Genomic DNA, 14,177 nt, shown 5'->3' with positions numbered 1-14,177 from the left:
TATTCTTCTTGTTCCTTTTCTTCATTTTTCTTCCTTCTCAGCTTCTTCCTTCTATCCTCTTCTACTTATCGTGTTCTTGTTCCTCTTCTTCCTATTATTATCATCATCATCATATTCCAACACACACTCTCATTCTCCGCCACTCATCGTTTGTTTTACCCACCTCCTTCGTCTTCTTTCCAATACTACATAAGTCCTCCTCCCAAGTCCTTCCTCCTATCCCCCATCATTCACCCCTAAACCCCAACTTTCCCATCCCTCCATTTACCCAAGGTTTTCCTCCCTCAAATCTTCCCACTATATACCCTAAAACTACTTCTCCCTACCCCAACATCTTCCCCCTCTTGCTCACTTCACCCCACCTCACCCCTCCCCAACTACCATGTTATCTGGTCAGGTTACCTCCCTCTTGTTCCACTCCGCTGTACTAAATACACCTCTGTTATTTTTTCCCCCGGCGGCAAAACATTCATTCACGGGCCAGATAAACACACCCACGGCGCTCACCTGGGTGCCCGACCTGCTGTGTTGTTTGTTTTTTTCGGGAAGGGGGAGGGAAACGGTGAGTAGGAGGAGGAGGAATAGCAGCAGGAGTAGAAAGAGGAGGAGGAAGAGGAACAGGATGAAGAGGGAAAAAGCAGCAGGAGTAGGAAGACGAAGAATAGCAAAAAGAGTAGGAGGAAGAGGATGAGGAGGAAGAAAAGCAGTAGGAGTAGGAGCAGGATGAGGAGGAATGGTAGCAGGAGTACGAAGAGGAAGAAGAGGAATAACAGCAGGAGTAGAAAGAGGATGAGTAGATATAAGAGGGGGAGGAATAACAAAAGGAGAAAGAAGAGAAGGACGGGGAGAAGTAAGTGGAGGAAGGGGAAAAATAGCAGCAGCAGCAGGAGGAGAACGAGAGAAAAACACACACGCATCTAGCGCATCTATTTATTTTTTCTCAGGGGGAAGGGCGTTCGCATGGGGAGGGAAAAACAGACAGACAGACAGGTAGACAGACAGGTATAGGCAAAGTAGATAAACTGGAGATAAGGAGAAAATGGATGAGAAGAAATGGAGAAAGAGAAAGAGGAAATAATGTATGCAGGAAGAATTATGCCAAAATATTATCTTAAGCAGAAAGAGAAAGGGGAGGAAGCGATAAATGCGAGAGAGAGAGAGTGAGAGAGAGAGAGAGAGAGAGAGAGAGATTCACTGTACACTACGCTGTTCTATTATAACTGTTAATGAGATGGTATCCTTTTACAATCCCTGTACAGTCACCCAAAAAAGTCCTGTCGCGAACATTGAACCCCGAGATTCAGAGTCTTGAATCCGAAGCATTTATGGACAGAATAATGTATCAGTGTCTACTGCTTTGGGTTCACGAGTCTGAATCTCTGGGTTCGTGGTTCGCGACAGGACTTTTTTAGGTGACTGTACCTCTGCTTGTACGGTTGTGAACATTTCCGACGAGTACACTAAGCGTTGTCTCCGTGAGGTGTGAACCCCCAGAGTATCGGAGCGTGAATCCGAAGCCTCGAAGAGTCTAAGTTACTCGGTGAGCCATGAGGTGAACACAGTAGCCTGGGACCACAATGATATAATTTGACTCATTTCCTGATCCTGCAGTGGACAATGTGAGGCTGAAACAGTTGGTTACACAGTATAAATCTACCACTTTATTTATCGTGGAGCAAAGTGTAGAGACGTTAGTATAGTGCTGGGCTTTATGGAGTGTTGTGTGATGGTGGTGTGGTGTGGTGTGGTGGTGGTGGTGTGGTGTGGTGGTGGTGGTGTGGTGTGGTGTGGTGGTGTGGTGGTGGTGGTGGTGTGGTGCCTTAGATTTTTGGACAAAGTCAATAGTCTGGTCAGCAGCATTTCTGTCCAATCGCCGAATTTACTTCCTGTTTACCAAATATCTCTTACGGGACGGGAGAAGCATCATCTCTGATCATTACACACATATTTACACCATTAACATGGTATAGTATATTGTTGTAACATCCAAAAAACACTTAAAAATACCATTTCTCCTCACGCAAAGGCACATTTGGTCATGGCTCAGGTTTGGCCCAAAGTTGACCTGAAGAGCATGACTTATGTCCACACACTATAATATACAGGATGTAATAATGTATTATTTGTTTATCTCAATGAAACTTAAACCAAATGTAAAGTATCAGAATTCAGAGATAAAATATTTCTCACTTAACACAACAGTAAGGCGATGCAACTGTCCCCCATCTTCTGTCCAGCGTGCACAGAGACCTCCCCTCCCCTTTGTCTCCTTACGTCACATTACCTCACCTTAAGACACAGGTTGTTACGACTCCCCCAGACGCACGGGAGCCAACTTTGCACTGTACACTACACACACACCAGGGCGCTACATCTGGTACTCGCACAACTACTATTTGTCAATAATTGATGAAGGACGAGCGTTAAAACTATAACCAAACACAAATGCTTGTAACAGGTGGAACTGCTGTCGACTGAATTATAATTGCCATCCACACATTAATATTATGTAAAATAAACGTAGTTAGCCAACTTTGCGTATGATTTTTTATTGTAAATTAATTTTAACAATTTGATGCTTACTGTAAGTAAATAGTTATGTAAATAAAATAAAATACATCCGATATTTACAGGGTCATGAAAGTCCCCCTCTCACACCTCCCTCTCCCTAACCCATCATCCCCTCCCATACCCTCACCCTCTCACCCCCCTACACCCCTATCCCTCCCTCACTCATCATCCCCTCACCCTGTCACCCCTCCTTCACACATCACTCTCACGCCACACCCACGACACATAACACACGCCGCCACACCCACGACACATAACACACGCCGCCACACCCACGACACATAACACACGCCGCCACACCCACGATACATAACACAAGCCGCCACACCCACGATACATAACACAAGCCGCCACACCCACGATATAACACACGCCACACCCACGATACATAACACACGCCGCCACACCCACGACACATAACATGCTGCCACACCCACGATACATAACACGCCACCACACCCACGATACATAACACACGCGCCACACCCACGACACAACATGCTGCCACACCCACGATACATAACACACGCCGCCACACCCACGATACATAACACACGCCGCCACACCCACGATACACAAAACACGCCGCCACACCCACGATACATAACACACGCCGCCACACCCACGATACATAACACACGCCACAGAAAGAGGGAGGGTGAGGAGAGGGGAGAAGGAAGAGATAGGGGGAGAAGGAAGGAGATAGGGGAGAAAGAAGGAGAGGGGAGAATACGGGGAGAGAAGGAAGGAAAGGGAGGTGGCATCGAACAAACACAACACACTATACTCGGTGTGTTGACCTGATTCAGCGTTGGTTATTGACCAGTCGTTTAGCTGTGACAGACGACCTACCTCACTGGGGGAGGGTGAGACCGAAACATCCCCCCATTCCAAGATATTCGGTGTGACCTCTGTTTTAAAAAAGACCTTAATTAACTATCCGGAGGTCAACGAACGAGAGCCATGGCACATACGAGACGTAACGAGAATTTACCACTTATGCACACAATAATTATGTTCGTTAATTATTTTATGTCACCTTCAATAAACGAATCAGGATTAACTACGGTTGGGTATAACATGAAGTGCTTGGATCGTTAATGGGACTCGGTTAAATGACAGACAGGAGCTTAACGAGAGGAACTGTGGGAGTTAAACAACACCTAGAGGAATGGGGTTAACGGAAGGGGTGGAAGATAATGTATGAGGAATTTCACCCTAAAAGACAAACCGTTCAGAATTAACCCCTCGAGTACGATGTGAACCCCCTCGTCCCCCGCAATAAAGCCAAATGAACTTTAACCACCTGAATGTCAACCCCCCTGAGTACAATGACTTAACCCCTTTAGTACGATCCCTATAAATACGACAACTTATTTGAGTGAAATGATTTGGCACTCAGGGGATTAAGCCATCGTACTATAAACGGGGATTAAGATGTCTTACTCACCATAGTCTGGGGATTAAGATGTCTTACTCACCATAGTCTGGGGATTAAGATGTCTTACTCACCATAGTCTGGGGATTAAGATGTCTTTATAGTCTGGGGATGTCTTACTCACCATAGTCTGGGGATTAAGATGTCTTACTCACCATAGTCTGGGGATTAAGATGTCTTACTCACCATAGTCTGGGGATTAAGATGTCTTACTCACCATAGTCTGGGGATTAAGATGTCTTACTCACCATAGTCTGGGGATTAAGATGTCTTACTCACCTCACCATAGTCTGGGGATTAAGATGTCTTACTCACCATAGTCTGGGGATTAAGATGTCTTACTCACCATAGTCTGGGGATTAAGATGTCTTACTCACCATAGTCTGGGGATTAAGATGTCTTACTCACCATAGTCTGGGGATTAAGATGTCTTACTCACCATAGTCTGGGGATTAAGATGTCTTACTCACCATAGTCTGGGGATTAAGATGTCTTACTCACCATAGTCTGGGGATTAAGATGTCTTACTCACCATAGTCTGGGGATTAAGATGTGCTTACTCACCACCATAGTCCACCGGGATTAAGATGTCTTACTCACCACATGAATCTGAGGATTAAGATGTCTTACTCACCATAGTCTGGGGATTAAGATGTCTTACTCACCATGAATCACCAGGGATTAAGATGTCTTACTCACCATAGTCTGGGGATTAAGATCTCTTACTCACCATAGTCTGGGGATTAAGTCACCGTACTCAGGGGGGGGGGGGGTTGAACTGTACTTTCATTTTCACAGGAAGATAAAAATAAAGGTTCTTCTTAATGTAAAAAAAAATAAAATAAAGGGATTTTAGTATTTTATATTAAAACTTTGACTCTCACACTCCCGGAGGACTCTTGACTTTTATTCTGTATTAAAAAACACACAAAAAATACACTGAAACTTTCTCTCCCAGCATTTTTTAGTTTGATTGACACACCCTCATCCCTCCTGTACAAGTGTGTGAGTGAGTGTGTGAGTGAGTGAGTGAGTGAGTGAGTGAGTGAGTGTGTGTGTGTGTGTGTGTGTGTGTGTGTGTGAGTGAGTGAGTGAGTGAGTGAGTGAGTGAGTGAGTGTGTGTGTGTGTGTGTGTGATAGAGCTTATAGGAGGATATACCTCAAACTAAAACCAAGAACCAAGATCCACCGATTAAGATTTACGAATGAACAAGAAAAAAACAACAACACATAAATACGTAATTAAATAGAAATTAATACAGGGAACATCCAGAGACAATACGTAATTAATACATAACCCCGAGAGACAGCGTGAGACATAATTATAACATCATTACACTTAACTACATCATTACACTTAACTACCCCTCACAGAGTATTATCATTTCCTCAGTTTATTATATTTGTTAACATTTATGCACCTGTAACTACTTCCTATTATAGTTAACTTTCCTAATAAATTTACGGTAATTGGATTGTGGCGGTACAGTAGAGTATCTTGTTCACGGTTCCATGTTTATTGTAATTCACCTTACGGGATCCTTTCTGAGGTTCAAAGGTGGTCCGACACACACACACACACACAAACACACATTCATACGTACACATACACACACAGACACACACACGCATACGTACACACACACTCATACGTACACACACACAAATTTCACCAGACAACTTACACCGAGACGATCTTTAATCAACAGGACAACATTCCATCTCCTAAAAACCACCTGTCTCGTCATCCCCTCAATACCTACTCTACTTTTTTGGGGGTGTCGCGAACAACGAGTGGCTGACCTGAGCAACTTAACACAGGTAAGAAACACACACACACAAAAACCTGAGAGTCGTTCCTTATCTCTGTGGTGATCCCTGGGACACTAAGGACTCGAGTCTAGCAATTAGCAAACTTCATTATCCTCCTGGGTGTTGAGTTCAGGTGGAGGACGCAACACGGGGCCTCAACACACACACCAACTCCTGCTCAAGCCAAGACACGCTAATGATGACTACTTTTGGGCTTTTGAGTTGCCTGGTGTCATAAAGGAAAGAAATTGATACTGATTACGACACTGACTTCAATTCCCAATTTACCTGGTGTCATAAAATGAAAGAAAATTTATATTGATTACGACACCGACTTTACCTGGTGTCATACAAAAAGAAGAGATGACACACTATTGTTGACTTTTTGTTTAGCTTTCGACTTACATGGTGTCATATCATAGACAAATCTCTCTTTCACACACACACACACACACACACACACACACACACACACACACACACACACACACACACACACACACACACACACACACACACACACACACACACACACACACACACACACACACACACACACACACACACACACACACACACACACACACACACACACACACACACACACACACACACACACACACACACACACACACACACACACACACACACACACACACACACACACACACACACACACACACACACACACACACACACGCACACACACACACACACACACACACACACACACACACACACACACACACACACACACACACACACACACACACACACACACACACACACACACACACACACACACACACACACACACACACACACTCTCTCTCTCTCTCTGCATCCTTGACCACCGAAGGTCAAGACGTACCTGGCTCCTCCGGAGCAGCCAGGTCAACTGTTAAGTTGGCCCATACCAACCCCCTCCCCTGACCCACTTCTCCCCCACCGGAATATCAACAAGTTCTCGCCAGAAGTTACAATTTCATTTAGGAAAGGAATGAAACCAGTGTTAAACAGAGGTGAACATTGGTGAACAGTGCTTAAGTCAGTGAGAACAACTCAACAGTAAAAGTCGTATTCAAGTTAACCTTCACAGTGAGGTCCCAGGTACCCAGTGATAACGGCCCGTGAGACCCAACAACCAGCGATGTGTTAATCCGTCTACGATAGGAAGGCCTGGGACCACACCTCACTCATATAACACCATCTGTGAGGGTATTACTACACCACGTCAAGTCCCTCATAACACCATCTGTGAGGGAGTTACTACACCACGTCAAGTCCCTCATAACACCATCTGTGAGGGAATTACTACACCACGTGAGGTCCCTCATAACACCATCTGTGAGGGAATTACTACACCACGTGAGGTCCCTTATAACACCATCTGTGAGGGAATTACTACACCATGTGATGCCCCTCATAACACCATCTGTGAGCGAATTACTACACCACGTGAGGTCCCTTATAACACCATCTGTGAGGGAATTACTACACCACGTCAGGCCCCTCATAACACCATCTGTGAGGGAATTCGTACACCACGTGATGCCCCTCATAACACCATCTGTGAGGGAGTTACTACACCACGTGAGGCCCCTCGTAACACCATCTGTGAGGGAATTACTACACGTGAGGCCCCTCATAACACCATCTGTGAGGGAATTACTACACCACATCAGGTCCCTCATAACAACATCTGAGGGAACTACTATACCACTTGAGTTCCTCCTAACACCATCTGGGAGGGAGTTACTACACTACGAGTTTGCTGTTCAACACCTACATTATTCTGTATGTTCACTGTATGTTCCTTTACCTATCTCTAATGAAGGCTTTTGTTAAACCACCAATGTATGTAATACGTCATTTATGTCCAATGTATATTTTCAGCCTTCGGGCTGCAGAACTTTTTCAATAAACCGTTAATTATTATTATTATTATTATTACACACACACACTTGTATACCTGTACCAGCATATCTATAGTCGCACCTGTACTGCCATTACTGAATAAATAAGCAGGTATATAAATCTCATGTTTCGAGAACCGCGAGTCTGCTTTGATTTGTCTAGGAGTCGACATGTTGGAAAGGGTGTGTTTGTGTGCGGTCTGTGAGCGTCTTCTCCCCGTGAGTGTTTGTGTGTGTGTGTGTGTGAAGGTTCTGTTTGTTTAGTGTTTTCTCCCCGTGAGTGTTTGAGTGTGTATGTGCAGCCTGCGAGTCTTCTCCCCGTGAGTGTTTGTGTGTGTGTGTGTGTAGGTGCGGCCTGGCAGGAGAGTGCACTTTACAGTCACCGAAACAAGAATCGCACAATTCTCTGAGTGTCGTGTCGCTACAGGGCTGCCAACACAAAGAGAGTCCCAACAGACACTGCCAACACAAATTCTCCCCAACAGACACTTCCAACACAAATTCTCCCCAACAGACCTACCAACACAAATTCTCCCCAACAGACCTACCAACACAAATTCTCCTTAACAGACCTACCAATACAAATTCTCCTTAACAGACCTGCCAACACCTCGTAATCTTGTCTGGTAGTCTCCATCTCTCTCGTGTTTCCAGCAAAAAAGTTCCCAGTGAGGATGTGGTTGACTGTAGGTTTTGCCCCTCTGGCTTGTTGCTGTCCCCCAGAACAATGTACTTTATGTGTGTTCTCTATTGGTGGGTGTACTTGTCCGTGTCCTTGTGTATGTGTTCGTGTCCTTGTCTACTTGTTCGTGTCCTTGTCTACTTGTGAGTGTCCTTGTCTACTTGTGAGTGTCCTTGTCTACTTGTGAGTGTCATTGTCTACTTGCGAGTGTCCTTGTCTACTTGTGAGTGTCCTTGTCTACTTATGAGTGTCCTTGTCTACTTGTTCGTGTCCTTGTCTACTTGTTCGTGTCCTTGTCTACTTGTTCGTGTCCTTGTCTACTTGTGAGTGTCCTGTCTCACTTGTGAGTGTCCTTGTCTACTGTGAGTGTCCTTGCCTACTTGTTCGTGTTCTTATCTACTTGTGAGTGTCCTTGTCTACTTGTGAGTGTCCTTGTCTACTCAGGAGTGTCCTTGTCTACTTGGGAGTGTCCTTGTCACTTGTGGGGTGTCCTTGTCTACTTGTGGGTGTCCTTGTTCACTTGTGGGTGTCCTTGTCCACTTGTGAGTGTCCTTGTCACTTGTGAGTGTCCTGTTCACTTGTGAGTGTCCTTGTCTACTTGGGAGTGTCCTTTTCACTTATGAGTGTCCTTGTCTACTTGTTCGTGTCCTTGTCTACTTGTTCGTGTCCTTGTCTACTTGTTCGTGTCTTTGTCTACTTGTGAGTGTCCTTGTCTACTTATGAGTGTCCTTGTCTACTTATGAGTGTCCTTGTCTACTTATGAGTGTCCTTGTCTACTTATGAGTGTCCTGTCTACTTAAGGAGTGTCCTTGTCTACTTAGAGTGTCCTTGTCTACTTGTGAGTGTCCTTGTCTACTTGTGAGTGTCCTTGTCTACTTGTGAGTGTCCTTGTCTACTTGTGAGTGTCCTTGTCTACTTGTGAGTGTCCTTGTCTACTTGTGAGTGTCCTTGTCTACTTGTGAGTGTCCTTGTCTACTTGTGAGTGTCCTTGCCTACTTGTGAGTGTCCTTGTCTACTTGTGAGTGTCCTTGTCTACTTGTGAGTGTCCTTGTCTACTTATGAGTGTCCTTGTTCACTTATGAGTGTCCCTCCACTTGTGAGTGTCCTTGTCTACTTGTGAGTGTCCTTGTCTACTTGTGGAGTGTCCTTGTCTACTTAGGAGTGTCCTGCTCACTTATGAGTGTCCTTGTCTACTTATGAGTGTCCTTGTCTACTTGTGAGTGTCCTTGTCTACTTGTGAGTGTCCTTGTCTACTTGTGAGTGTCCTTGTCTACTTATGAGTGTCCTTGTCTACTTATGAGTGTCCTTGTCTACTTATGAGTGTCCTTGTCTACTTATGAGTGTCCTTGTCTACTTATGAGTGTCCTTGTTCACTTATGAGTGTCCTTGTCTACTTGAGTGTCCTGTCTACTTGCGAGTGTCCTGCTCACTTATGAGTGTCCTTGTCTACTTGTGAGTGTCCTTGTTCACTTGTGAGTGTCCTTGCCTACTTATGAGTGTCGCTTGTCTACTTGGAGTCCTTGTCTACTTGTGAGTGTCCTTGTCTACTTGTGAGTGTCCTTGTCTACTTGTGAGTGTCTTTGTCTACTTGTGAGTGTCCTTGTTCACTTATGAGTGTCCTTGTCTACTTGTGAGTGTCCTTGTCACTTGTGGAGTGTCCTGTCTACTTATGAGTGTCCTTGTCTACTTAGGAGTGTCCTTGTCTACTTAGGAGTGTCCTTGTCTACTTAAGGAGTGTCCTTGTTCACTTTATGAGGTCCTTGTCTACTTATGAGTGTCCTTGTCTACTTGCGAGTGTCCTTGTCTACTTGAGTGTCCTTGCCACTTGTGAGTGTCCTTGTCTACTTGTGAGTGTCCTTGTCTACTTGCGAGTGTCCTGCTCTACTTATGAGTGTCCTTGTCTTCTTGGAGTGTCCTTGTCACTTGTGAGTGTCCTTGTTTACTTGTGAGTGTCCTTGTCTACTTGTGAGTGTCCTTGTCTACTGTGAGTGTCCTTGTCTACTGTAGGAGTGTCCTTGTCTACTTGTGAGTGTCCTTGTCTACTTGTGAGTGTCCTTGTTCACTTGTGAGTGTCCTTGCTCACTTATGAGTGTCCTGTTCACTTGTGAGTGTCCTGTCTACTTGTGAGTGTCCTTGTCTACTTAGTGAGTGTCCTTTCACTTGTGAGTGTCCTTGTCTACTTGTGAGTGTCCTTGTCTACTTTGGAGTGTCCTGCCTACTTAAGGAGTGTCCTTGTCTACTTGGAGTGTCCTTGTCCTACTTGTGGGGTGTCCTGCTCACTTGTGAGTGTCCTTGTCTACTTATGAGTGTCCTGTCTACTTGTGAGTGTCCTTGTCTACTTGTGAGTGTCCTTGTCTACTTGTGAGTGTCTTTGTCTACTTGTGAGTGTCCTTGTCCACTTATGAGTGTCCTTGTTCACTTAGGAGTGTCTTGTTCCTTGGAGTGTCCTTGTCTACTTGTGAGTGTCCTTGTCTACTTGTGAGTGTCCTTGTTCACAGAGTGTCCTTGCCTTACTTGTGAGTGTCCTTGTCTACTTGTGAGTGTCCTTGTTTACTTGTGAGTGTCCTTGTCTACTTGGGAGTGTCTTTGTCTACTTCAGAGTGTCCTTGTCTACTTGTGAGTGTCCTGCCTACTTATGAGTGTCCTTGTTCACTTGTGAGTGTCCTTGTCTACTTGAGTGTCCTTGTCTACTTGTGAGTGTCCTTGGTTCACTTGTGAGTGTCCTTGTCTACTTGTGAGTGTCCTTGTCTACTTGGAGTCCTTGTCACTTATGGGTGTCCTTGTCACTTGTGAGTGTCCTTGTCTACTTGTGAGTGTCCTTGTCCACTTGTGAGTGTCCTTGTCTACTTGGAGTGTCCTTGTCTATTTATGAGTGTCCTTGTTCACTTATGAGTGTCCTTGTCTACTAGGAGTGTCCTTGTCTACTTGTGAGTGTCCTTGCCTACTTGGAGTGTCCTTGTCTACTTGTGAGTGTCCTTGTCTACTTGAGAGTGTCCTTGCCTACTTGTGAGTGTCCTTGTCTACTTGGAGTGTCCTTCTACTTGTGAGTGTCCTGACTTGGAGTGTCCTGTTCACTTGTGAGTGTCCTTGTCTACTTGTGAGTTCCTTGTCACTTGTGGAGTGTCCTTGTCTACTTGTGAGTGTCTTTGTCTACTTGTGAGTGTCCTTGTCCACTTATGAGTGTCCTTGTCTACTTATGAGTGTCCTTGTCTACTTGTGAGTGTCCTTGTCTACTTGTGAGTGTCCTTGTCTACTTATGAGTGTCCTTGCCTACTTGTGAGTGTCCTTGTCTACTGTGGAGTGTCCTTGTCTACTTGGAGTGTCCTTGTCTACTCTTGTGAGTGTCCTGTCTACTTGTGAGTGTCTTTGTTCACTTGTGAGTGTCCTTGTCTACTTGTGAGTGTCCTGCTCACTATGAGTGTCCTTGTTCACTTGTGAGTGTCCTTGTCCACTTGTAAGTGTCCTTGTCTACTTGTGGAGTGTCCTTGTCTACTTGTGAGTGTCCTTGTCTACTTGTGAGTGTCCTTGTCTACTTATGAGTGTCCTTGTCTACTTGTGAGTGTCCTTGTCTACTTCTGTGAGTGTCCTTGTCTACTTGGAGTGTCCTTGTCTACTTGTGAGTGTCCTGTTCACTTGGAGTGTCCTTGTCTACTTATGAGTGTCCTTGTCTACTTATGAGTGTCCTTGTCTACTTATGAGTGTCCTTGTCTACTTAGGGTGTCCTTGTCTACTTGTGAGTGTCCTTGTCCACTTGTGAGTGTCCTTGTCTACTGTGAGTGTCCTTGTCTACTTGTGAGTGTCCTTGTCCACTTAGGAGTGTCCTTGTCTACTAGGAGTGTCCTTGTCTACTTGTGAGTGTCCTTGTCACTTATGGAGTGTCCTTGTTCACTTGTGGGTGTCCTTGTCTACTTAGGAGTGTCCTTGTCTACTATGAGTGTCCTTGTCTACTTGTGAGTGTCCTTGTCTACTTGGAGTGTCCTTGTCTACTATGAGTGTCCTTGTCTACTTGGGTGTCCTGTTCACTTGTGATGTCCTTGTTCACTTCTAGGGGTGTCCTTGTTCACTTGTGAGTGTCCTTGTCTACTTATGAGTGTCCTTGTCTACTTATGAGTGTCCTTGTCTACTTATGAGTGTCCTTGTCTACTTATGGAGTGTCCTTGTTCACTTGTGGGTGTCCTTGTCTACTTGTGGTGTCCTTGTCATTTATGAGTGTCCTTGTCTACTTATGAGTGTCCTTGCTCACTTATGAGTGTCCTTGTCTACTTGTGGGTGTCCTTGTCACTTATAGAGTGTCCTTGTCTACTGTGGGTGTCCTTGTCTGATTGTGCGTGTCCACTGTTCTATGCCTACATACAGCACTTGGTCAATCAGAATGGCCAGGTATATGTGCAGGCCTCCTCAAAGCTATATTCTCAATCTAACTCTAATGAGCCCCCTCCATGCACCCAGCAGAGCCCATCCTAGTTCAGTCCACCCTAGTCAAACCCCTAGTTTAGCCCAGCCCATCCAGCCCATCCTAGCCCAGTCCACCCAAGTCAAACCCCTAGTTTAGCCCAGCCCACTCAGCCCATCCTAGCCTTGTTCAACCTAACCCAACTAAGTGCTCAATAATCATGACATTAGTTTACTGGACTTTCCATCTGTGTCAAGAAAACATAAACAACAATGAAAAATAAATGTGTGTGTGTGTGTGTGTGTGTGTGTTCATAAAAGTGCCTCGCTATCTGTTTTTTATCGGAAATTAAAAATAAAGAGTCAATGTTAATATTTTCATGATGTGTATTTCTCTTTAAATACAAAATTTTTCTTTTTCTAGTCATTTTTGTCGTTCGTGTCAGCACCAACCATTTGCTTTTCATTATTAAAAAATATTAATTTTATGCCAGAGGTTTTATCCTACAACGTTAAAAACATTTTCATTAAAATTTTTTTTGGTGGATTTCTTCTTCAAACATCACTTAACATTTCCTTGTTATTGGAGATAGACTACGAACCACTGTACGGGGTCACCTCTCTGTTAAGCAAAATCATCTGACGTTAACTAAATAAAATATTAAAAGTGACGTCCCCGTAGTGAAGGGGTTAATAGTCTTTAAAATGACAAAAAAGGAACGAGATAAAATTTACCGTAACAATGAAACTCTACCTGAAGACGACATAACTCTGCCAGATATTCCTCGTAATAAAACCATCCTCGTATAACTGCACCGCCCAACCGTTACAATAACTCTCCCTGGTGTATAAAACCCTCCAGCCAGGAAGAGGAGTATGAGGGATAAGAAGAGGAGGAGGAGGAGGAGGATAAGAAGAGGAGGGAGGAGGGGAGGAGGAGGTGGGCTTGGAGGAGGAGGAAGAGGAAGTGGTGGTGGGTTTGGAGGAGGAGGAGGTGGTGGTGGGGTTTGGAGGAGGAGGAGGTGGTGGTGGGGCTTGGAGGACGAGGAGGTGGTGGTGGTGGTGGGGCTTGGAGGAAGAGGGAGGTGGTGGTGGGGCTTGGAGGAGGAGTAGGTAGGATAGGAGCAGGAGGAGGAAGAGGAGGTGGGATAGGGAGAGGAGGGGAGGGGATAGGGAGGAGAGGAGGAGGTGGGATAGAGGAGAGGAGGAGGTGGGATAGGAGGAGAGGAGGAGGTGGGATAGGAGGAGAGGAGAGGGGGAGGAGGAGGAGGAGAGGGGGATAGGGAGAGGAGGAGGTGGGATAGGAGAGGAGGAGGTGGGATAGGAGGAGGAGGAGGAGGTGGGATAGGAGAGGAGGAGGTGGGAT

This window comes from Homarus americanus, unplaced genomic scaffold (assembly GCF_018991925.1).
Source record: "Homarus americanus isolate GMGI-L3 unplaced genomic scaffold, GMGI_Hamer_2.0 scaffold36734, whole genome shotgun sequence".
NCBI classification, from domain to species: domain Eukaryota; kingdom Metazoa; phylum Arthropoda; class Malacostraca; order Decapoda; family Nephropidae; genus Homarus; species Homarus americanus.
This window is presented reverse-complemented; position numbering follows the sequence as displayed.